At 40.4% G+C, this 27,076-nt stretch overlaps 1 protein-coding gene across 3 annotated transcripts in view; it reads right to left on the bottom strand.

The window, feature by feature from the left end:
• The window catches only part of LOC126176947 (zinc finger protein 501-like), a 61,986-nt gene extending 41,821 nt beyond the window's left edge, over positions 1 to 20,165 (bottom strand). The window contains exon 1 of one of the 3 annotated variants that reach the window (XM_049924150.1): positions 20,113 to 20,165. The gene's annotated coding sequence lies outside the window, so the exon portion shown is untranslated. Of the gene's footprint in view, positions 1 to 14,201; positions 14,326 to 20,112 lie in introns of those variants that run through there. The other 2 variants (XM_049924149.1, XM_049924151.1) reach the window with 2 other exon arrangements.
• Positions 20,166 to 27,076: the final 6,911 nt, after the last annotated feature.

The raw sequence follows: 27,076 nt of genomic DNA, 5'->3' as shown, positions 1-27,076 counted from the left end.
AACTGTGACCTCTCTGAGAGGAAATCACGAATCCAGTCACACAACTCAGACAATACTCCACATGCACACAATTTGATTAATAGTCACTTGTGAGGAATGGTATCAAAAGCCTTCTGGAAATCTAGGAATGTGGAATCAATCTAAGATCCCTTGTTGACAGCATTCATTGCTTCATGGGAATAAAGAGCTAGCTGCATTGCACAAAAACAATATTTTCTGAATCCGTATTGGTTATGTATCAACAAGTCATTTTCTTCAAGGTGGTTCATAATGTTCGAGTACAGTATACGCTCCAAACTCCTACTGCAAATTGAGGTCAGTGATATGGGTCTGTAATTCAATGGGTTACTCCTATTTCCTTTCTTGAATATTGGTGTGACCAGTGCTACTTTCCAGTTTTTAGGAACAGACCTTTCGTCAAGTGAGCAGTTGTATATGATTGCTAAGAAAGGTGCTATTGTGTGTGCATACTCTGAAAGGAACCTGACTGGTATACCATCTGAACCAGAAGACTTGCCTTTCTTACGTGATCTGAGTTGTTTCGCAACATCTAACTACTTTTATGTCACTCATGCTAACAGCTGTTCTGGTTTCAAATTCTGGAATATTTACTTTGTCTTCCTTCTTGAAGGAATTATGGAAAACTGTATTTAGTAACTCTGCTTTAGTGGCACCATCATCGGTAACATTTCCATCGCTATCGCGCAGCGACTGTATTGATTGTTTTTTTTTGCCACTGGTGTACTTAACATACAACCAGAATCTCTTTGGGTTATCTACCATATTTTGAGACAATGTTTCATTGCGGAAACTATTAAAAGCATCTCTCATTGATGTCCACACTAAATTTCGAGCTTCTGTGAAACTTAGCCAGTCTTGAGGATTTTGTGTTCTTCTGAATTTGGCATGCTTTTTTCATTGCTTCTGCAACAGTGTTCTGACGTGTTTTGTGTACCATGGTGGATCAGTCCCATCTCTTATTAACTTATGCGGTATGAATCTATCTATTGCTGTCAATACTGTATCTCTGAATTTGAGCCATATCTGGTCTACACTTACATAATTAGCTTGGAAGGAATGAAGACTCTCTCCTCGGAAGGCATCAAACGAATTTTTATCTGCTGTTTTAAGTAGAGATATATTTTGCGTTTATTTATAGTGGTTTCAGTTGATACGGTTTTGAGCTTCGCTACTATGACCTTGTGTTCACTAATCCCTGTATCCGCCATGATGCTCTCTATTAGATCAGGATTATTTGTGGCTATGAGGTTAAGAGTGTTTTCGCAACCATTTACAATTCATGTGGGTTCCTCATGAACTAATTGTTCAAAGAAATTCTCAGCGAAAGCATTTAGTACAATTTCGGAAGATGTTTTCTTTCTACTGCCGGCTTTGAACATGTATTTTCGCCAACAAATTGAGGGTAGATTGAAGTCTCCACCAATTATAACGTAGCTAAACAAAGGACCAAGAGTAGCTTGGATTTCAATGTTTGAAAAGCAAGTTTACAATATGGGCTCCAGCAAAAAGGTACATTCTTGCATGCAATGGATAGGCCAAAGTGGCCATTGCTTGTAGGTTAGATTAGATTAATACTAGTTCCATGGATCATGAATACGATATTTCGTAATGATGTGGAACGAGTCAAATTTTCCAATACATGACATAATTAAGTTAATTTAACAACATAATTAAGTTAATATAACAACTTTTTTATTTATTTATTTTTTTATTTTTTTGTTTTTTTTTTTCTTTTTTCTAAATTTATATCTAAAAATTCCTCTATGGAGTAGGAGGAGTTGTCATTCAGAAATTCTTTTAATTTCTTCTTAAATACTTGTTGGTTATCTGTCAGACTTTTGATACTATTTGGTAAGTGACCAAAGACTTTAGTGGCAGTATAATTCACTCCTTTCTGTGCCAAAGTTAGTTTTAATCTTGAATAGTGAAGATCATCCTTTCTCCTAGTATTGTAGTTATGCACACTGCTATTACTTTTGAATTGGGTTTGGTTGTTAATAACAAATTTCATAAGAGAGTATATATACTGAGAAGCTACTGTGAATATCCCTAGATCCTTAAATGTATGTCTGCAGGATGATCTTGGGTGGACTCCAGCTATTATGCTGATTACACGCTTTTGTGCAATAAATACTTTATTCCTCAGTGATGAATTACCCCAAAATATGATGCTATATGCAAGCAATGAGTGAAAATAGGCGTAGTAAGCTAATTTACTAAGATGTTTATCACCAAAATTTGCAATGACCCTTATTGCATAAGTAGCTGAACTCAAACGTTTCAGCAGATCATCAATTTGTTTCTTCCAATTTAATGTCTCATCAATGGACACACCTAAAAATTTTAAATATTCTACCTTAGCTATATGCTTTTGATTAAGGTCTATATTTATTAATGGCGTCATACCATTTACTGTACGGAACTGTATGTACTGTGTCTTATCAAAATTCAGTGAGAGTCTGTTTACAAGGAACCACTTAGTAATTTTCTGAAAGACATTATTGACAATTTCATCAGTTAATTCTTGTTTGTCAGGTGTGACTACTATACTTGTATCATCAGCAAAGAGAACTAACTTTGCCTCTTCAGGAATATAGAATGGCAAGTCATTAATACATATTAAGAACAACAAAGGACCCAAGACCGACCCTTGTGGAATCCCATTCTTGATAGTTCCCCAGTTTGAGGCATGTGCTGATCTTAGCATATTATGAGAACTGCTTATTTCAACTTTCTGCACTCTTCCAGTTAGGTACGAATTAAACCATTTGTGTACTGTCCCACTCATGCCACAATACTTGAGCTTGTCTAGCAGAATTTCATGATTTACACAATCAAAAGCCTTTGAGAGATCACAAAAAATCCCAATGGATGGTGTTCAGTTATTCAGATCATTCAAAATTTGATTGGTGACAGCATATATGGCATTTTCTGTTGAAAGACATTTCTGGAAATCAAACTGACATTTTGTTAGTACTTCATTTTTACAGATATGTGAAGCTACTCTTGAATACATTACTTTCTCAAAAATTTTGGATAAAGCTGTTAGAAGGGATACTGGACGGTAACTGTTGACATCAGATCTATCCCCTTTTTTATACAAAGCTATAACAATAGCATATTTCAGGTAATTGTTGACATCAGATCTATCCCCTTTTTTATGCAAAGCTATAACAATAGCATATTTCAGTCTATCAGGGAAAATGCCCTGTTCCAGAGAGCTATTACACAGGTGGCTGAGAATCTTACTTATCTGTTGAGAACAAGCTTTTAGTATTTTGCTGGAAATGCCATCAATTCCATGTGAGTTTTTGCTTTTAAGCAAGTTTATTATTTTCCTAATTTCAGAGGGAGAAGTGGGTGAGATTTCAATTGTATCAAATTGCATAGGTATGGCCTCTTCCATTAACAGCCTAGCATCTTCTAATGAACACCTGGATCCTACTATATCCACAACATTTAGAAAATGATTATTAAAAATATTTTCAACTTCTGACTTTTTGTTCATAAAGTTTTCATTCAATATGATGGTAATACTGTCTTCCTGTGCTCTTGGTTGACCTGTTTCTCTTTTAATAATATTCCAAATTGTTTTAATTTTATTATAAGAGTTGGTGATTTCAGACATGATACACATACTTCTGGATTTTTTAATAACTTTTCTTAATATAGCACAGTAGTTTTTATAATGTTTGATAGTTTCTGGGTCACTACTCTTTCTTGATTTCAGATACATTTCCCTTTTCCGGTTACAAGATATTTTTATACCCTTAGTAAGCCATGGTTTGTTACATGGTTTCTTACGAGTATATTTAACTATTTTCTTGGGGAAGCAGTTTTCAAATGCATTTACAAAAGTGTCATGAAATAATTTATATTTTAAGTTGGCATCAGGTTCATGGTACACCTCATCCCAGTCTAACTGCTGTAGGCTTTCCCTGAAATTTGCAATTGTTAAATCGTTGACTGAACGTACTACTTTGGAGGACTGTTTAGTACTGCTGAATGGAGCTATGTCATATATTGTAACTAGCTGTGCACCATTTATGGTATCTTTCCTACCAAGCCCTGAAGCTCTACTGTGGACAATGAGAGGGGAGGCATAGCTGTAACAGTAACAATGTGGTGTGGCAAAGGGCAAACCCCATTCCGCAAGACCTCGAACCCTAAATAAACACTGGCCAGTTGAAAAAAAAACTGAGATTTCGCGAGGTTATGATGTAAGCCTGCGGATTGTAAAACAGAAAACAAAGTTCACAAATTTTTCAAGTGATCAGCCATAGAGGAGCCTGTGACAACAATATCATCCAGATAATTAATGCAATCTGGTAGGCATTGTCAACTACTCTAAAAATCATTAGAAAATAGCAGGGGTGCTACCCACATCATATATTGAGAGAGACAAAAAGGAGTATTCAAAACCAGAACTTGCTGAGAATCTTTGTCCACAGGGACCAGCAGATATGCTTCAGACAAATCAATTTTCACAGTTTCTCCTGGTGCAGTAGAGGATACTTTATCGACTGCACGTTGACAGTAATACTGAAGTCACCACAATGGTGAAGTTTACCCAACGGCTTCTGAACTACAACCAGCAGAGATGACCATTCAGCAGCCATAATAGGTTTGCACCGCTCCTACAGATTGAAGTCTGTTCAGTTCTGCTTTCAGCTTTCATTTGATCTTTCAGGGTGACAGGAATAGGATGCGCATGACAAAAACAAGGTCGAACCATGGTTTCCAAAGAAATTCGAGAAGAAAAATTCATAGCACACCCTATACCTTCCAAAAAAAAAGGTCCATAAACTTCTCACAGTGTTTCTAATTGAATATACAGTACCTGAACGCACACAAGGTTAGTGACAGAAAATCTGGATGTCCAAAACGCACCCACTCCAATCAAGTTCTCAACACCGGCATCAGCAACCACCAAAAATGTAATGGAACGGACAAGTGACTTGTAAGAGGCAGATAGTGTAAATTGTCCCAGCATTGCAATGTTCTGTATGTTGTAACGGACCAGCTTCTGCATGACCGGTGCCACTGGTGGCAATCCTAAGCGCACAGTACCCCATTCTAATTATTAGATTTGATTAGTACATTTTCTTTTATGTCAGCCTACCTACATAAATAGTTAAGTTGTGCAATACAATGTATTTACAAATGATATTGACGTAACCCACTTATTATATTTAAAAAAAAGTCTTCTATTGATTTCTGTTTACAACTTTCCCTATACTGATTGTGTGATATTTGTCATGGCTGTCTACTTCGATACTGATACTGCTATTAACACATTCAATTCTCACAAGAAGGTTTTCCATTCTTCTAATTTTTGACATTGTCTCTAGTTTAACGTAGGCCTCGAGCATACAGCTAAGATGGCATACAGTTATCCACATGATGATTTTAAGTTTAGTAGGATTTGGTCCATGAAAGATCAAAAATTGTCTCTATTCAAGTGTGGGAATAGGCATGATGCTGAAAATTACCAACCCATTTGACTCCTCTCGACATTCTCTAAAGTAATTGACAGGTTAACGAAACCAGGACTCGTGAAGTACTTAGATGAACGCAACCCACTGAATAATAACCAGCATGGCTCTTTAACTGGTAGAAGTATAGAAACAGTAAGAAATTATTACAGAACTAAAATAGTAATTTTGATAACAACATTACTGTTGCCTGAGTCACTTTAGAGCTCTCAAAAGCTTTCAATACAGTTAGTTATGAAATCCTTTTAGATAAAGTTGGATGTAATGTGGATACGAGGAACAGAAAATGAATGGTTCAGTCATATTTGCAAACTAGATTACAGGTTGCGGAAATCATCAGTTCATGCTAATCATAAAATCAGATTAGTCTGTGACATTAAGAAATCTCTGTTCACTACAAATGACCAAGGACTTAAGTCCTTTCATTCATGATTTAGTGCCAACAGGCTGGCCCTAAATGTGAAGAAAACATGCTATAGTAAAATTTGGGAAGGCTAGTCAAAACCAAGATCTCCATCTGGTACTGTGTGGAAATAAGCCAAAGGACATGGTGCACAAAACTGAGGTATGTGTGTTGACCAAGACAAACTGAAAATACCATGTACCTAATCTCCCAGAAACTCAGTTCTGCATGTTTTGCTTTGAGAATTATTTCTAAAGTCTGCGTAATAGATGTTTCTAGAATGGCTTATTTTGGTTACTTCTAGTCCTTGTAGCTTATGGAATAGTTTTCTGGGGTAAATTAATAGCTGATTAAATGAAATTTTTACACTACAGTGAAGGGCTATTTGAATCTTGTCACGTAGCTCAGTTTGGACTTTTTTCCCCCTCCTTGTACATATACAAATGTGGCTTGATGACGAGCTAGAGTTGGTAATCTGCTAACCAACCCCATCTATCACAGTTATAATACTCGCAACCGTTGGTCCCTCCATACAGAACAACAACCTGCACTCAAAGACACGAGTCATGTTGGTGCCGTTCTTTAAAATAATGCACTGTCAACATATACAAATATGCTGGAGATGGAAACAGCTTTTAGATCATAGTTAAAATCACTATTTGTTCAGAAGATGTAAATGAATACGTTACCCTGTAGGATTCTATGTTGAGTTCCTGTGATTCTGTTAACTGCTGATGGAGCTATAGCACTGTGTTGGTCTTTGCAAAGAATGATTCTGCTGTTGGTCTTCTGTATCCTCTGTTTTAGATGCAGTGCGACACACCTGAGAAAATTTCTGGTGCTAACCTAATTGTGATGGTTATATTATATTCTTAGCAGGTTTCATATCCTTGTGCTTTATACCTTTTAGCGGTGCTACACAATATGCTATTGTGTTTTAAATCAAAGTTTCACATTTTACCGACATTACTGATTGACTTATTGTGCATTTTGTACTTTTATGCAGCGTCATGTGATTTGTTCATATGTTTTCACTTTTTCAGAAGCAGTTTTATTTTCAAAAATTTCTTTTTCATTTATTTACTTATTGACTGCGCATGTTGCACTCACAATCTAGATTTTTTATTCTCCATCCAAGCATGACTGAGGGAGTTTGCTACTCCAGTCTTAATGTAGTGGACTCACATTCAGAAGGACTGGAGTTTATCCTCAGTCCAGCCATTCTGACTTGGGTTTTCCATAGTGTCCCATTGTAGCAGAGGTGAATGCTACGATGTTCCTTTGATGAGGTCATAGTAGATTTCCTGCCATATCCTCATCTTATCCTATCCTATTTTGTAAAAATTTATATGTAAATATTTCTGTATGATGCTGACATATCCAATACTATTGTACCAAATGGTCCACGGACAAATAAAATAATGAATAAATTTGTGTGTAGGTTTATTAGTAGCAAGATTAGGCTGCTATTATAACTGTTCACTTCTCTAACTGATATTTAACTGTCACTTATATACTAAGAACATATACTTCGTTATTGGCTTACCCATATTTGGAGACTTGTTTTTTACAGTTCTTATTATCCTCCATATTACATAAGAAACATAGCTTGCGGTTTATCCATACATATTGGCATTTTTGAGACTTACTCGGATATTATCAATGACAAATATGCTCTAATGTATCCAGTTTGTACCTTTACGTCATGCAAGTCTTGTTAGTAATATTGCTGCTAATTTTTTTGTTTAGGGTCTCATGGTGGCATATTATAACACTGAAAAAGTAGTGTGGAAAATAAATTGGAGATGAAATTACAGCTGACAGTGTTCTTGATACTTTCTCCATGTTCACATGCAGGTGCCATCTCAGTTTATTATCCATCTAGATGCCTAAGAATTTCATACACAGAGCCTCACTCAGAGTGTGCCAATTGACCTCTACTTCTGTTGTCTGCAAATCAGTTTTATTTGCTTGAAATTGCATTATACCAATCTTTGTAAGATCAGATGTTAAACTTTAAGACAAATATTGACATTTCAGAAGTGTTCTCCAATGTCTCAGGTAAGTTATTTACACAGGCCAAGAACAAGAGGAGCCAATTGCCAAATATTGTGGAAAAACAATATTTAAAGATGTCCACTTTGAATTCAGTCTTATTTCTATTGTAGCACTTGTCAATGTGACCCTCTGTTTTGTATTGTTAATACATGACTCCACCATTTAATGCCATATCATTTTAGTTTCTCTAATGGAATTTATGATCTACATAATCACAGAATTTGGTAAGATCACATAAAATGGCAACAGCACAGCTTTTCTTGTTTTATTAAACTAGAACTGAGTTTTTGTGGATATCTACTAGTTCCTCTGTACAGAAGCTCTTATAGAAGCTGAACTGAGCTGCTGTTGACAGATTATTATCAGAGAAGTGGTTCAATGCTCTGTTGTGATACCTTCTCAAAACTGTTATATCGCATGGAAAGGAGAGAGATGGGTCTATAACAAGAGGTCACTTGTTTATCTCCACTTTTATAAATGAGTGTACTACCACATACTTCAATATTTCAAGACCTATACCTTGACCCACCATCTGGTTGCAAAGGTAACTCAGACAAGGAATTACCAAGTTGGCACAAGACAGTGCCATCTCTGGCAGTCAGTAGATTTACTCCTGACGACAATGGTAGAACTAGCCACAAAAACTCGAGAATTTTATTGGAATTGATGTGGCTTCAAAACCGAGAAGATTTTTATCTTGGCACAAGACATTAGTACTTTCACTGAAATAGAAATTTAAGAGTTAGCCTATTGCTTTTCAGTGACCTAATGATTCTTGTGACTTCTATAATAGATGATTTGTCAAAACTGCTGTTTGATGGTGCATTCAATGCCTAACCAAGTCTAATAAATCTGCTTTCTATGTAGCCCCCCCCCCCCCCCATGTTATCAGCTACTATAGGAACAATTCACTGAATTTGGAAGCCAATCATTTGAATTTAATATCATTTCTCACAATGCTAATGTTGGAAAGAAGAGTTTAACAGAGTTTGTTTCATTCTTAATCATGTTCCAAAGCACTTCACATATACAAATTTCAGGACATCATTTCAGCAGTGAAATAGGAATGCTGAATGTGTGTGGCTATAACTTCAACTTCAATGCAGCACAGATATGGAGGAGGTAGAGATTAAGACACAAAGGAATTACGACATGTAGCTGCTAGTGGACACTGATTTATGCCAATGGAGAAAGTTTAAAATTTATGCCACACCGGGATTTGAACCTGGGTCTCCTGCTTACTAGGCAGATGCTCTGACCACTTTTTCTTTTTTTTAAGTACATAATTTTCAACTGACATTTAAAAGTAATAAAACAAAGTAAAATTAATTACAAGTTCCTTGGCATTTTAGAAAAAATCCAAGTCTAAACCAGATAGTGATGTTCGTCACTTGATCGTATTTGTTTTTCAAATATCAAATTGTCTCTCGTTTCTTCATGTTTTGAATCGCATCATCGAAAATGGAGTTCACATGACCACTGAGCCATCTGGACACAGTGGTCATTGCAACTGCACAGACTTCCCTAGCACGCCTCTCGTCAGACCCAAATTCTCAACTTACCTGCAAACTACTGATGTAGTGCTCCTGCCCATTATCCTCATTATTCGTAGCGTTTTGCCAAATCCCATAAGAATTTGAATGTGGTGTGAATCTGCACTGACGAGATCATTGGCCAATCTCCCCTTTATTGTATATGTAGAGTCTGCTCTTTTGGACATGTCAGAAAGAACACACACCATTTTGATCCTACAGCCACTATCAGTCAAGATACAAAGGAATTATGAAATGTAGCTGCTAGTGGGCACTGATTTACATTAATGGGGAAATTTGAAAAACTCCTGCACTGTGCTGATGTTTATCGAACAATTATTTATTTTTTAATTCTTATATTCCATGTAGGGCTATCTTGCAGTTATACCTGAAATAAGCTTTGAAAAATGTGTTCTGACTCTACCTACATCAAGTGAATTGCTCGCTAAGTGGATACAAAGGATTTTAAACAAACAGCAAAGAAGGAATACAAATATAGAAATACTGAAATTCTGAGCTCCTGTAATGGGTATTTCGAAACCACAGTGCTAGAAATTCGTGGACAGATCACGGTAATGCATAGAGTTTGCTGGTAACTTAACACTATTCATTAAAATGTGTGATGAACTTTTTAAAAATTTTTATATCCTACATAATAAAATAAACCACGTGGAGATTTCAATTTAACTTGTGGCGTCTCTGGTGTAGAGTGCCCTAACTTTGACTCTTATTTCTTTGGACTGCTTTTGTTCTAGCTGCTTCTCAGCGCGTAACTTCTTATTCTTCCACGTTTGATCGTTTTGTCTCAGTGATTAATAAATCTACTTAGTGTGTGTTATTACTGACCAACCATATGTGATAACCACAGTGGTGACCCCAACACTGTCATCATCATTGTCTCATTGCGAGTTATTTTGTGCTTGTTTTCGTCATTTATGAACTTCATGTGCCAGCCCACATTGTTTCCGCCACAATGGATCTACCAGTGTCTTTCGGTGCAAGTGCCACATGTCCTATTAACCATGCTTGGGACCATGAGTGGTCAAATGTATCTAATGCGACTTTTGTTAAAAGTGAACAATTATTTATGCCCGGCCGTGCCGACGGCCACCTAACCTTAACCAGCTCAACATGGCCACCGTCTAGTGTGGCAGCACAACAGCCACAACATAAACAGTGCATGCCGCCTAATGACATTGTGGACGATCTTCCAATTAAAGACATTGCGGTTTATCCTTCATCAACGCCTTTATCTTCGGGATGGTTTGACGTGCCGAAGAAGATCCAGAACTGCGAATCTAACATTTCTATGCACAGGATAGCACATTCTTGCGGTTCCCAGGTCAGCCTCCCCATGGCTGCACCTCGACCGCCTTCAGCCCACTGTTGCAACGGCACTGGCTGTTATACCCGTGCCGTGTTCTTTGTCAGGGCTGCTGTCTGGACACACCGTGGCGACTTTTATGCTCACCACCTCCACACCGTGTGCTGCATGCGGCCGCCACCCCACGCAGACCTCGGGCAACGCACCATTCACCACTACTGCACTTCCAGTGTCGGAGGCATCTTGCTCTCATTGCACATATCTCTGACTTCTCGTGCTGCCTCAACATGTATTACCCGGCTGGTTTCCCAAGCTACCTGCTCATCCGAACCTCAACAGAAACTTGCACAAGTATTCAACAGCAAAAGCACTGCTCATCAAGTACCTTTGTCGCCCTCCAGCGGAGACCATCCACCACATTATTCACAATGAGCTTCTCAACAACCGCACTCCTTCCCAGGTTTGGCGGCAGCTATGTGTATTAATTGACGATCAAGCCTTACCCGATGCCGCGTTTTGGACCCTGTGGATGGTCAAAATGCCTTCAGATCTGCAAATCCATCTACTGTCTCACGTCACCGATCTACTTGAGGTTTGTTTATGCATGGCAGATCGGGCTTACACTACCATTCGTCATCGACACCGCCTGTCATGGATGACATCTCCATCACCCTCAGGTCGCACACCTGCACCTTCAGTTCTGCGCCCTGCCGGCAGAGGCCAGCGCACTCGCATTGGGGCCTCAGCTGCCAGTCAGGAGCTGCCACCTAGCAGTCTAGAGAAGGTACTGCATACAGTTTCCTGACGGCTGCTGACCTCGCTTGAGCAGCAACCCGATTGGTTACCGGCCCCAACACAATCAGCTGTGGGCCCCTCCCACTCCGCACTGCCCTGCTTACTGGCCTATCCGCTGTGCTGGTTCCATGCTACTTACGGGGATGCCACCCGCAACTGTTGTGCACCTTGCGCGATACCCAAACAATTCTGGCGGGCATGTTTAGGTGCCACATCCCGCCATGTTCCTTCACGGCGCCTACTGTCCGACACTGCACCACTCGCTTCAGCGACGCGATGTCTCTATGCCACAGACACGTCATCAGGCATTCGCTTTCTCGTCAACAGTTAGCATTATGCCGGCCAAGCATGCTGGTGACACTTTCACCTACTACCTTCTCCCTGATCGCTGATAATCATTCTCCTATTGCAGTCCATGGCTCCATCTTGATGTCGCTTCCCCTATCACCTGTCCACACCTTCCCTTGGACCTTCCATGTTGCTGATGTGGATGAACCTGTGATCGGGCTTGGATTTTCTACATTGTTATGACCTTTCACCAGACCTGCAAGCCGCCATCTGGCTCTACTGTTCCATGCTCGCGTGAGTTCAGGACGACTTTGCTCTATGCCTCCTTGGCTACGCTTTCCACATGTGCATCCCTGCTTAAGCGCATTACTGCCCAGTTCACTGACCTGTCAGACGTGCACTCACAAATCAACAAACTCCGCATCCAGAATGCTGCTTTATGCACCCACATTGCCTCTAGCTCTGCTGAGTTGTCAATACATCGTCTATCTGCAGAACCGCAACGAGGCAACCCAACATACGCCTCTACCACATCTTCTCACCAACCTGCTCATGTGTCGAGCATTCCACTGCTTGCTGTCGTTTTCGCATCGCTGCGGACGAATCTCCAAGATGCACCTGCATGCGCCCCTCCTGATTCTTCGCACCGGGTCGCTCCTTCACCATGCCTTCCATCGTCTACTACAGCAACGTCCCACCTATGCCGCCTCGGTTCACCAAGGTCAGTGAAGCAACTTTGCCTACGGATCTCTTCTTGACCCCTCTTGCTGACCACCCTTCACGAGTATCGGCCATCAGTAATGGCACTTTTTGTAGGATTTTGCACCACCAACAGCCCACCTGTTAAAAGCCCAGGCGCCTTAACACTTCCAAACTTCTGCGCGCCAAGGAGATCATTCAGGATCTGTTGTTTTTGGGTGTCCTCCACCCCTCCGATAGCAACTGGTCTTCACCCATTCACCTTGTTCCTAAAAACGACGGCACCTTACGCATGTGCAGGGACTACAGGTCCCTTAACACTTGCATCACTATTGATATCTATCCAATTCCTCATATACAGGATTTCACGCAATTACTATATGGTTTTAATTTTTTCTCTGTTTCAGATTGTTCCAAGGCATACCATCAGATCCCTGTGCATGCACCGGACATTCCTAAGATGGCCATCATCACACCCTTTGGCCTATTTGAATACTGTTACATGCCTTATGGATTGAAAAATGCTGCGCAAACATGGCAGCAGTTCATTGACTCCATTCTGCTCCCTTTGCCATTTGCTTACGCTTACTTAGATGATACAGTGATCTTTTCTTCCTCCACTGAGGAGTATCAAGTTCATTCGGTCCTCGCTGCCAACCGTGTCATGATCAACCATGGTAAATCTCAACTGTGTTCCACATCAGTGACCTTCCTAGGTCATACCGTCTCCGCCGACGGCCTCTGACTGATGAGTTCTCATGCCAAAACCACACTTGATATCCCTCTCCCCAAGGATTAAGCCCAGTTCCGTCGTTTTCTGAGTACGGCTAATTTTTATTGCCACCATATTCCTCAGGCTGCCTCCAACCAACTGTCCCTCACCAATGCCCTCTTTGGCAAGAACACCACTGGGAAATGGAAGTTGGAGTGGACCAAACCCATGCTTGATGCATTTTGTAACCTTAAAACTGCCATCGCCAAGGCAGTCACACTCGCCCATCATAATCCTGAGGCCCCTGTCTCAATCGCTACAGACGCCAGTGACTCAGCTGTGGGCGCTGTTTTACACCAACACACCGCTGATTCCACCCAATCCCTCCACTTCTTTTCCAAGAAACTAACTAAGAGCCAGTGTAAATGGTCAGCTTTCGACCATGAGTTCCTCGCAGTGTACGAGGCAATTTTCCATAGTGACCTGAAGGGGCGACCTATCTTGATCTACAGCGTGAAAAGTATTTAAACCGACAAACTCTGTGAGGTCGTAGGGGACATCAAAACAAATATTTTTCACTAATGTCATTTTTTCGTATGAGGATTATTTAAACCAATGGAGGCTGTATTACAATCTTCAGTTGTAGGCAACTGCTGTCCACAAGTGTAGTAGTGCATTGTCTGTTTATTAATGGAGTGATACACCTGGAGTTAATACACTGATATGGTTGGTGCATACTACGTAGCGCACTACAATGGATGAGCGGCACAGCGGGTTTATCAACAACAATATCCTAATCGTCGTACCCCGCACCATACGACCTTTGCTGCTGTGTACCAACAGCTGCGCGAGACTGGGTCATTTAGAAGATTACCTGGACAGGGACACCGTCGCATGGTAAGAACGCTGCAATATGAGGAAGCTGTCTTGCAGCATGTGGAGCGGGATCCTTCCATCAGCACTCATACAATTGCACGTAACATGGGGACGAATCAGACGCCGTCGCATGGTAAGAACGCTGCAATATGAGGAAGCTGTCTTGCAGCATGTGGAGCGGGATCCTTCCATCAGCACTCATACAATTGCACGTAACATGGGGACGAATCAGACAAATGTAAGAACAGTCCTTCGAGAGCAATTGTTATTTCCATTTCACTTACAGCGTGTCCACAACCTGGAACCAGCTGATTATCCACCCAGAGCCCAGTTTTCGCAGTGGTACCTGGAACAGTGTGAAATGCATCCTATATTTCAATTCTCTATGTTGTTTACCGATGAAGCAACGTTCGGGCGTGATGGACTCTTCAACATGCACAATTCGCATGTTTGGAGTGAGGATAATCCATATGCCACAGTTACTAAAGTGCACGTCATTTATGACAGCGGCCGAGTTTTGGTTCGTTCTGTGCATCTGATGTCACAAAACACAGTCAGCCAATGAACAGAGAACGACGTTGCCAGAGCTCGACTGCAGTGCAGAGCACGGATGAGTGTCTTCAGTTTTAGAAACGTTCAGTCATAAATAAAGTAATTGAACAAAAGCAATGTCTTGATAGCAGACTTTCTTTTATAGAAAGTTTGGAAAAAACATTCTTTATACAAATTACTTCATATTCTATTAATTCATTAAACCAAACAAGCAATAAGCCTCCTAATTCAGGCAATAGCAGGGGAAGGTGTTCGTATCATTCTCACTAACGGCTTTTTCGCAATAAAGAACAGCGGTAATTGCTTATTTCCTATTGTACTTCGACGAAATGTGAGTAATTCATAGTCATACCGACAGTGTTTGTCGGTATTTTGCATGATATTTTAAAGTCCTCCGGTAGATCAATTAAACGACGAGCTGGGTTAGTGTAATGGTAAAGTGTTTCACTGCTAACCTAAAGGTTCTGAGTTCAAACCTTGTCTGGTGCCTAATATTTTCTTTATTTAAAAACAATATCGAAGTGTCTTACTTCATGAATTTTATTCATTTGAATGTAATTTTTTGAAAGTTCTAGTGGCAACTAAAATCAACCATACAGAAAGTATACGCTATGGACTTTTACCTCTGAAAACTCTTCAAAATTTCATGCAATGGTTTACTACATCTAATGCTGTACAAGAACTGCATTGAACATCATCGAAACAAAATTAAGTCATTTATGGGGAGGGGGGGAAGGTATCAGTCAAGAAGATGTGTAAAAATCAAATTTTTGGGCGAAATAGTTTTTGTGAAATCGAATGATGATGTGTGTCAAAGCAGTCGAAACACCATGTGTCTGCACAGGCGAGCAGTGCAGTCATGAGAAAATCGTGCACAGCATGGAATGCGGGGAGCACGTCTCTGTAGCAGCGAAAGGGTTAATGCGGCCGTGGTGGCTTTTATTTCATAAACTGTGCGCTCCTCCCTAAACATAAGTTTGCGAACTATACTATGGCGCTGCTTCTCTTGGTGCGTGCAACTGGCAACGCAGCAATCTCCCTCGTCTGGGAGGGCATGCGCGAACCGCCAAGATAAAAGAATTGAACTACAGTGCTCATCAAGTGCGGTTCTTCATTAATGTGTGGGTCGGTGTTGTTGGGGACTGTTTCATTGGGCCGTATCTGCTACCTAGGCCATTAAATGGCAGGCACTATTACAATTTTCTCGCCAGAGCATTGGCAAAATTGGTGGAAGACATCCCACTCCCTACAAGACAACGCATGTGGTTCGAACATGACAGAGCACCGGCACATTTCAGTCGTCGTGTACATCGATTCCTGGACCGACGGTTCCCAGAAATGTGGATTGGCAGAGGTGGTCCTGTACCATGGCCTGCCCGATCCCCAGATATGTCCTCTCTGAACTTTTTTGTGTGGGGAGAGAAGCGCAACCTTGTTTACGCAAGCTCCTGTTGCATCAGAAGAGGATCTGGTTGCCCGTGTCAGACAGAACATGATCCGACAGTGTAACCTTTGTTTACATGTCAATGGAGGCATTTTTGAAAATCTACTGTAAATGAAATTGGGTTGTGTTAATGTGTTGTCTCTTGGTCATAAAAAAATAGAAAAGTGTCTGTTGGTTTAATTAATTTGCTGCCCGAGAAATCTCCCTCTACTGGTTTAAATACTCCTCATAGGAAATTGTTTTGATGTACCCTACATCATCCCAGAGTTTGTCAGTTTAAATACTTTTCACCCTGTATACAGATCACAAGCCACTCATAGATGCTACTTGTTATCCTTCCGCCGAGGTGTTTCCGCCAATGGACTACATCTGTCAACATTCTTCAGACACGTGCTATATCCACGGTGTGGAGAACATTGTGGCGGACTACCTTTCCGGCACCTGCACACTAACCGCACCACTGAATCTGGAAGAGCTCGCCCGACTTCAGGCCAAAGATGATGATATACAGCAAATAACATCAGAAGAGTCATTGCTCTCTGTTCAGCCCCACATACTACAAGGGTTGACGATCCCTGTCCTTTGTGACACCTCTACAGGCACACCCTGCCCCCTGGTTTTACTGCCCTTCGCAATGGGGTCTTCACTGCCTTGCACAGCTTGGCCCATCCTTGAACACAAGCTACGACACGGCTGGTTACTGAGCGTTTTGTCTGGCCCGGTATGAAGCACAACTGCTGCACTTAGACCCATGCATGAGTCCCGTGCCAGCGCAGCAAGGTTGGCAAGTACGCTCAACCTCCATTGGGCAAGTCTGACATTCCAACAGGGAGTCTTCGGCACTTCCATATTGACGTCATAGGTCCCCTCCCTCCTTCCAAGGGTTACAGATACATCTTATCTATCATCGACTGTGTGACCCGCTGGGTTGAGATGGTCCCTCTTATCGACATCATGGCTGAGGCCATAGCATGCTCTTTCATCTGGGTGCAGGTTGCTCGTTTCGGCTGTCCCCAGTCTCTCCCGACCGACCAGGGATGCCAGTTTCAGTCCGTCCTCTTAGCACGACTCTGCAGTGTTGCCAAATTTCACACCATGGCTTAACACCCGCAGGAGAACGGCCTGGTCGAACGGTGGCACCGCACACTGAGATTCTATACGGCGAAGCCCCTCCTCTTTCCCACCGAGTTCGTGAAGGATTCACGGTCAGCGACTACCGTGGATCTTCCCACTCTGGTTGACCGAGTTCATACGCACGCCGCATGCCTCCAGACCCACCTTCCACACCCTCACTCCACCCCACCCATGTTCATCCACAAGGACCTCACTTTGTGCGACTTTGTGATGCTGCAGGATGGCACTGTGAGAGCAGCCTTGCAGCCGTCTTATTCGGGCCCTCACCATGTACTACATCATGGTACGAACACGTTCATCATCCATCTACATGGATGCCCACAGACTGTGTCTGTTAATCAACTGAAACCAGTGTCTTCACTCACTGACCTGCCTTCGGCCAATATTTCTTCACCTGCGCAGCCGTTGGAACCACGGGACACTTGCACCGCAGATCCCGACACGCCTACCCCTCGCACTGGACACCACCTACAACCGCTGCACTGGCATGAAGATTATGAATTCTTGTGACGAAGCTTTCCTCTGCGCTACTCGCCGCTACTGGGGCGGAGGGGTTGAAAAATGTTTTCCGACTCTACCTAGGGCCTACATCAAGTGAATCACTCACTAGGTGAATACAAAGGATTTGAAACAAGTAACTTATCAAAGAAAGGATACAAATATAGGAACACTGAAAGTTAGAGATCCTGTAATAAGCATTTTGAAACTACAGTCGTAGAAATTCAGGGAAAGATCACAGTAATGCAGAGTGTTTGTTGGTAATTTAAAATTATTCATTAAAATGTGTGATGTACTTTTTAAAAAATTTTATTTCCTTCATAATAAAATAAATTATGTGGAGATTTCAATTTAACTTGTGGCATCTCTGGTGCAGAGTGCCTTACCTTTGACTTATTTCTTTGGACTGCTTTTGTTCTAGCATCTTCTCGTCACGTAACTTCTTGTTCTGTTATGTTTGTTCATTTTGGCTCAGAGATTAACAAATGCATATTCAATACTTAGTGTGTGTTATTACTGACCAACCATACGTGATAACTAGAAACTCATTTAGAAATACCATTCTGAAGCAATACATAGGCCTTTGCCCTCATAAAATTTGTAGTAGTGCACATGCGAACTACCATACACTCAAAGTATACATCCTCTCCACAAGACACAGAGAGCACAATGTAATGAAATGTTTTACCTACATGTATGTAATTTTTCAGAGTACTAGCAGAAAGCACAGTATAAGGGTTCAAAGCAAAATGTTGTTAAAGCTCTCAGAATTTTCCACTGAACACTGTCAATAGAAACAGCACTCAAATATGAGTACAGTTATTTGGTTTTTGATGTTGCACAGTGCCTCCTCTTTTCACGTTTTAGAAGAATATTTTTTGAATAAACAAATTGAAACTTTCACCCTACCAGTTCGTTAACTATAATACCGATTTAACCTTTGCATCTAGATCTATACTCTGCAAACCACTGTGAAGTGTACAGCAGAGGGTAGGTCTCACTGTACCATTCAAGTATGAAATGTGGGAAAACTCAGTGTTTAAATGCCTCTGTGCATGCTGCAATTATTCTAATCTTATCCTCACGATCTGTATGCGAGCAATATTTAGCAGTGTTCAAGGGACCTATGATAGAATATAAGTTAGCAGAGGGTAACTCGTTCCACATCATTACGAAATATCGTATTCATGATCCATGGAACTAGTATTAATCTAATCTAATCTAACTCAGCTGAAAATTTATTGTAGAATCGTATAGGCCAAGGAGCGTCGTTCAGTTTTAATGACTTCAGTCATTCTCAATGCCACTAACACAAATAGCTCTTTACTCATCTCTTCAGTGGTATGAGAATTAAGCTGGGACAGCATTCCTGGGTTTTCCTTGTAAAGGAACATTTAGGAACAGAGTTAAGCATTTCTGATTTTCCTTAGCTACTCTAAACATCAGATCCGGTCTCATCCATGAGTGGCTGTGCACCAACAATGTCGCCTTTACATACACCTAGAATTTCCTCGAGTATTGTGAAAAATCATTTAATAACATTCAGATACTAGAGTCACTGAAGGCTTCAAGTGTTGAGTCTATTGAGTGCAAAACAGGTTTCATTCAAAATCTATCTATAGCTTATGTTTTATTTTATATACATTATTCAGTAGTGTCTGTTTCTTTAGAAGTTTTTCACTGTCACTGTACACCAAGGAGAATTTCTCCCATTATGAACTGTCCTATTGGGCACACACCTAAAAGCACATGGTCAACTATTCTTTCAAAATTTAGCCGTAGTTTCTCTACATGTTCCTGTCCTTAATTAAAAGTTTCAAATTCCTCACAGAGGTATGGCACTATCCTTTCTCTGTCTAGTTTCCTGAACGTTTAAATCTTCCTGCTTGTTTCAGCTGCCCTTTGTGTCATGTAGCATTAATACGGTCACACAATTGCAAATGATTCACACTTTTTCCTCCTGAAGCGAAACCAGCATTTAACCTTTATAGATTTCGGCTACTTTATGTTCGTAGTTGTAAACCATCAAATTATCGCGTATCTACTATAATTCACTGGGCGTCCTAAATAACTTATTCATACAGCCGGGATTCCGATGCATTACGACTAACTTTTTTATAAGAATGTGCCGCACTACTGTCTAACTGACTTCTCTACTGTGACATGTACATTCCCGCGAGGTCTCTCTGTTGACGCGATGTCGTACACAGTCGAACTAGTTTCCGGCAACTAGACTAGCAGTGACACTTAATAAATAAGAAATATTACGGCTTAAACATACCCTTCCCCTCCTATTCCTGTCAACTTCAGTGACACATACAACTTCCAAATATGTCACAGATTTTACTGTTACTTGTTATGATTACAGTTGCACATGAACTTTGACTTTGGCGTTGTTAAAAAGTTAGATGTGCTTCAAATGTTTTGAAAACTTGCACTTGTATGTCGCACCAGTTTTCTTAATTCGCACCAGCCAGCTTGCATATAGAAAAAAAATCTTATGTTTATCTTTTTATCGTTTCCATTGCAGCTGTTATAAAGTTATGTTATGTGGGCATTGTTGGTAGTTTCATTTATATGGTGAGAAATAAATAATTCTTTTTACCAGAACCCACAAATGGCGACGCCGATTTGATAATGAGCACACAGGAATCATTGTAATCACTATTTCAATTTCACTGTGTCAATTTAAATACGTTTGTTAATGAATACTCATCATCGAACGAAACCGGTATGGAAATATCGCTTGGAAGTGGAATCCCAATTTACTACTGCAAATATTATCACTGAGATGGCATAATATCATTACGTTTTGGGATTGTCTGGTAGTGAAGTTAAAAACTGCTAACCGAAATAGACAACAAAGGACCCATCTACTTTGCTCCGAGAGACGCGTGGTCTTACTGGAACGAAAGGAACCGGTGATTTCTTAAGAACTATATTTCTCCAACAACTACCAATCAATGAGCACTCTATACTAGCAGCTACTCAAAATATAAATCTCGAAGTAGTGGCTTCGACGGCCGACAAAATTGTAGAGATTACGACTATTATTCAGGTGGTGTATACTATGGAAACTATTTCGTCTATATCTAAGGATGACAGATTTTCCCGTATGGAAAGACAGATTTCGAAACTAACGACCCAGATTCAGAAAGTGCGAACTGGGACACGACAGAGAAGCTGATCGATATCATCGCAGCGCGCACAGGAACATTCCATATTTGATATCATTATAAACAGAACGTGAAGAAATGCACACCACCACGTTCATTTATTTCTCAACAGTCTGCGAACGCTCAGACGGAAAACTAGTACGCTACTCACTTGTCGCAGCACATTGCTGATAGGGTACATCGTTTACCAGTACTATGACTAAGGTATTTTCTTTGTTTAGACATAAAAACAATTTTTGCATTTTATATACATTATACATATTTCCTTGTTTCTTTGCCCTTTTTGGACTTATCACAATTCAGAATGTAAGCACTACCAATTATAGGCGCTACGAATTTCGTGTGACTATTTGCTATGCGACTATTAGCTTAGTCAACATCGTTCTTGTAGTGAAGTTTATATTCACACGACTCCGTTTTTTTTTTTCATCTCATATCTAGTCTCAAACGATATATATATATACAAAATAGTACATATTCATCTCTATTAAAAGAAAAAAAGAAGAGAAAAGTATCCCTGAATTAGTGCAAGTAACTTATCTTTCATGAATTACAAGTTGAAAGGACTTGACTCTTCCAAGTCTTTTCTTGTATTGATGTGCATATAGAGAACCATAACTCTCATAAGATTTTGTCTCATGCTATGTTTCCACTATTTGTGACCTAAATGTCCTGTTATATTAGGAACAATTTTACAGTTGGTCTTATATTTGTTTAGTACTTATTTTTTTTAAAAATGTTTGATGTTGTTCCTTACACTACATTATCCTCATTCCTTTGCATTAAAAATATTTGTTTTATCAACATTTTACCGGAAGCATATTTACAGAATTCTACTTCACACACTTAAATTTTATATAGAAAATGTGCTACATCGATCCTACATTATTTCGTTATAACTTCCTGTACTTTCACATATCACATAATATAATCAATTTTTAGTTGTTGTACTTAAAAAAATTTTTTTTCTTACGAGTGTAGGATACATCTTTAGACAGTTAATGTGTTTAGCTGAAAACTTTGAATAAAACAGTGAAAAAGCAAATTTATTAGTAGCAACATACGATGTTCAGTCCAAGATGGTTATCTGTACAGTCATTCTGGTTTTTTTATGTTTCAATGGTTTGTCTACAGCAAATAAGGAGCTTGAATAGGGACTCTCAAATGGTTCTATGATGTTCCATGCAAGCATCTTTTGAAATTAGTTACTAACTGCGTTTCTTTTTGTCCGTGGTACTTGGTACGAACTATGACAGAAGTTTTTATGTGGCATGACATTCATCCTATATTCATATCCCCTAATCGCACCAAGTTTTTCTTTGAATACTCGTTCGTATTTCACGAGAACCTTAAACAATTCAGAACGCTGCTCTGAGGACAGCTGAGCAGATTCAGAGACAATTTTTAACATTTGTTCATGTCAGTCAGATTTTACTTCTTGAACCTGATTCCCTGAACCTGTAGTTTTATTTTGTGAAATGGACTTCATTTGTATTCCCAGGCAAAACCTTCCATGTGTGTCGGTTATCCTCAGTAATTTTAGAGAGACGATTTTCTGTTTGACCTTCAACTCACATATCCCGTTAGAAAAGTCGATCTTTGCGTCCTTTTCTTGCAAAAAGTAAAACCCTAAAATACAGTCCACTATCAGCGCATCAGTTATGAGGAACGTGCATTCAATCGCTACATTTCCAAATTCTATCTCTAATTGGGCTTGTATTTTCATGCCTCTACTTCTCCCTCCAATCGCTCCCAAAACCTTACAATTGCTAACCAGCAATATTGGTGCCCGTTTTGCTTTAGTGATCTGTCTAAATAAGTCAATAGAAATCACATTAATATCAGACCCAGTATCAAATATTGCGTTCACTGAAATACCTTCGATTAATATTTCAACAGCAGGTTTTATAACTGCCAGATGATTGGTGCTGTATTTAGTGCCTTCGTTATACAATTCATTTCTCATGTCAGTGCCATCATTGTACCTTAACATTTTTAATCTTAAATCAGAATCGTCCCTATTTCGCCCACTCGCCTGCACTTCAGGACTTAATGCGGCGGTAATTTGTTTTCCGCTGACTGAGAAATCGGCCGCATTTCGGTATCATTTACTTCATCGTTTACTATTGGTGGCGGATGCTGTCGCCAGTTTTGATTTATCAGGTTTTGTGTCTGGGTATTCTGTCTCCCTTGATTTGTGTGTTGTGTCGTTTCGTTATTATTGTAGTATTCTGGAGTGAACCTACATTCCTGCCTGCTATCCGCAGTACCAGTGTCCAGACACTCTGTGACCAAAATGGTACTGAAACAGAGGATGACAGACTAAAGGCCGAAATACTAAATGTCTTTTTCCAAAGTTGTTTCACAGAGGAAGATTGCACTGTAGTTCCTTCTCTAGATTGTCGCACAGATGACAAAATGGTAGATATCGAAATAGACGACAGAGGGATAGAGAAACAATTAAAATCGCTCAAAAGAGGAAAGGCCTCTGGACCTGATGGGATACCAGTTCAATTTTACACAGAGTACGCGAAGGAACTTGCCCCCCTTCTTGCAGCGGTGTACCGTAGGTCTCTAGAAGAGCGTAGCGTTCCAAAGGATTGGAAAAGGGCACAGGTCATCCCCGTTTTCAAGAAGGGACGTCGAACAGATGTGCAGAACTATAGACCTATATCTCTAACGTCGATCAGTTGTAGAATTTTGGAACACGTATTGTGTTCGAGTATAATGACTTTTCTGGAGACTAGAAATCTACTCTGTAGGAATCAGCATGGGTTTCGAAAAAGACGGTCATGTGAAACCCAGCTCGCGCTATTCGTCCACGAGACTCAGAGGGCCATAGACACGGGTTCACAGGTAGATGCCGTGTTTCTTGACTTCCGCAAGGCGTTCGATACAGTTCCCCACAGTCGTTTATTGAACAAAGTAAGAGCATATGGACTATCAGACCAATTGTGTGATTGGATTGAGGAGTTCCTAGATAACAGGACGCAGCATGTTATTCTCAATGGAGAGAAGTCTTCCGAAGTAAGAGTAATTTCAGGTGTGCCGCAGGGGAGTGTCATAGGACCGTTGCTATTCACAATATACATAAATGACCTGGTGGATGACATCGGAAGTTCACTGAGGCTTTTTGCAGATGATGCTGTGGTGTATCGAGAGGTTGTAACAATGGAAAATTGTACTGAAATGCAGGAGGATCTGCAGCGAATTGACGCATGGTGCAGGGAATGGCAACTGAATCTCAAAGTAGACAAGTGTAATGTGCTGCGAATACACAGAAAGATAGATCCTTTATCATTTAGCTACAAAATAGCAGGTCAGCAACTGGAAGCAGTTAATACCATAAATTATCTGGGAGTACACATTAGGAGTGATTTAAAATGGAATGATCATATAATGTTGATTGTCGGTAAAGCAGATGCCAGACTGAGATTCATTGGAAGAATCCTAAGGAAATGCAATCCGAAAACAAAGGAAGTAGGTTACAGTACGCTTGTTCGCCCACTGCTTGAATACTGCTCAGCAGTGTGGGATCCGTACCAGATAGGGTTGATACAAGACATAGAGAAGATCCAACGGAGAGCAGCGCGCTTCGTTACAGGATCATTTAGTATTCGCGAAAGCGTTACGGAGATGATAGATAAACTCCAGTGGAAGACTCTGCAGGAGAGACGCTCAGTAGCTCGGTACGGGCTTTTGTCAAAGATTCGAGAACATACCTTCACCGAAGAGTCAAGCAGTATATTGCTCCCTCCTACGTATATCTCGCGAAGAGACCATGAGTATAAAATCAGAGAGATTAGAGCCCACACAGAGGCATACCGACAATCCTTCTTTCCACGAACAATACGAGACTGGAATAGAAGGGAGAACCGATAGAGGTACTGAAGGTACCCTCCGTCACACACCGTCAGGTGGCTTGCGGAGTATGGATGTAGATGTAGATGTAGTACCTCGTTCCCACCGGCCTGTTCTACCATAGCCGTACGCGTTGTTATTGTCGTGGCTTTGGTACGCCGAGCTGGGTTCTCTGCCAGCCGGCTCGCGACGCTGAATATTTCCATTCCTCCACGACTGACTCTGATTCAGAGATCTTGCCCGCACATCCTCCTACATCAAATCAATTGCATCTAGGATGGGCATAAACTCATCAATGTTTGCGTCTGGGGCGTGAATTAATTTTTCCCGTATATCAATAGGCATCTTACTCTTAAGAATGCACAACAAATCTTTATGCGCAATCAGCTCGTCCCAGTATTTCGTTTTATTCAGATACTTCTCTAAATACTTTCAGAGCGTTCCTTTGCTATAACTAAACTGTTCGAGGTTCAATACAGCCTCACGAAGTCGTTGCTGTACCCCTAAAGACCAATATTTCGCGAGAAACCTTTTTTCAAACTCGTCATATGTGGAACATTTTTGAATGACTTCAGTGGTCCACAAGACCGCATCATTTAACATGAATCCACTTACGTAACGCATCTTTTGTAATTCCGTCCATTTTGTGGGTAACACGCCTCGAAAATAACGAATAAATACTACTGGATGCATCCCACTCGTATCAGGTGAGAATGACTTACCCCTCCTGTGTTTGATAATGTTTTCCTCCATAATGACATTTACATAAGGTGTCGCAGCCCCCGATAATGAATATGATTCCTGATCCCGAGTTACCTCAGAATTTACTTCGGTGGCTTGCCCCCGCTTTTGTGTACTAGCATCTACTACGTTCTCTCCACGGGTCGGCGTGGAAACAACACTCTTGTCTACCTCTTTAATATCGGTAAGCTCATTACTAAATTTGCTTAATTGCTCATTTACTCCCCTTCGCCATTGAGATAATTCCTGAGTAATTTGCATTTTTATTTCAGAAATCTGAGCAGTTGGATCTATCGATTGACTTTCTTGTTCTTTTGAAATTGAATTTACGGCTTTCTTTACCCGAGAATCTATTTCTACAGATATTTCCGTATGCTTTAATGACAATTCGTCGAGTGTCGTAGACAATTGATTTACTATGACCTTGAGAGCGCCTTGATTTCCTTTTAACTGTTTTACATCCGAATTTAAGTCTCTGACCGCGTCCTCGTGTTCGCGTCTGAGATTTATTTATTTCTTGAGTCATTTGTGTTTGACTTTGAGAAATTTGCCCTATCTTACGAGACATTTCGCCTACTTGTGCCGACACTGATTCCTGACTTTTATGTATGTCATCTACTCGTATCGACACGGCTTCCTGATTTTTATGAATGTCATCTACTCGTATCGACAAGGCTTCCTAACTTTTATGTATGTCATCTAGTCGTATCAACACAGCTTCCTAACTTTCATGTATGTCATCTACTCGTATCGACACGGCTTCCTGATTTTTATTCATCTCACCTACTTGAAAAAATATAGCGCAGATGGTATTCGTCATGATTCGTAATTGCTTTTGTATACTGGGAAGATTTTCAGCAATTTCTAATTCCTGAGTCCCACTATTTCACCTATTTCCTTTAGTTCCATGATTACACACGTCAGTTTCAAATCTTAGGCTAGTCGTCACACGAAATACGGATAAATATTCAGGGACGCATGTCCCTCACGCTTACGCGGTGGCCTGCTTTGATTACACTTGGCCATGGTTCCACTTATCTACAGCACTACCCGCTATGCTACGAACCGTAGGAAAGGAAAATTGTTCACTAAGTATCGGTTGGAAACTATTCTCTACACTTGGGTGTTCTAGAGAGAGATAAACCACTAGGACAAAATAAAGTATGTTGCTCACCAAATACCTCGTCTGACCAACTGAACCGTCGATTTTGAAGAATCCATTTATAACTACAATTGCCCATACATTGGTTTAGACATAGATTAGCAGATTAGCATATATATATATAAATTTTCGGTGCCTACAGTGTCACGTCTTTCAGTGTCACACAAATTTTTATTTTTAAAGGGGATCACTTAAGACTATTTCCATGGGTTCACCCCTCAAATTTCTCGCTCATATCACAAAATTGTCGTCTGATGTAGTACAAACTGAAAAAATAAATTCCTTTTAACGCACAGTTTCGTATA

This window comes from Schistocerca cancellata, chromosome 3 (assembly GCF_023864275.1).
Source record: "Schistocerca cancellata isolate TAMUIC-IGC-003103 chromosome 3, iqSchCanc2.1, whole genome shotgun sequence".
Taxonomy (NCBI): Eukaryota; Metazoa; Arthropoda; class Insecta; order Orthoptera; family Acrididae; genus Schistocerca; species Schistocerca cancellata.
Note: the sequence above shows the minus strand (reverse complement) of the source record. Positions and strands in the feature narration are given on the sequence as shown.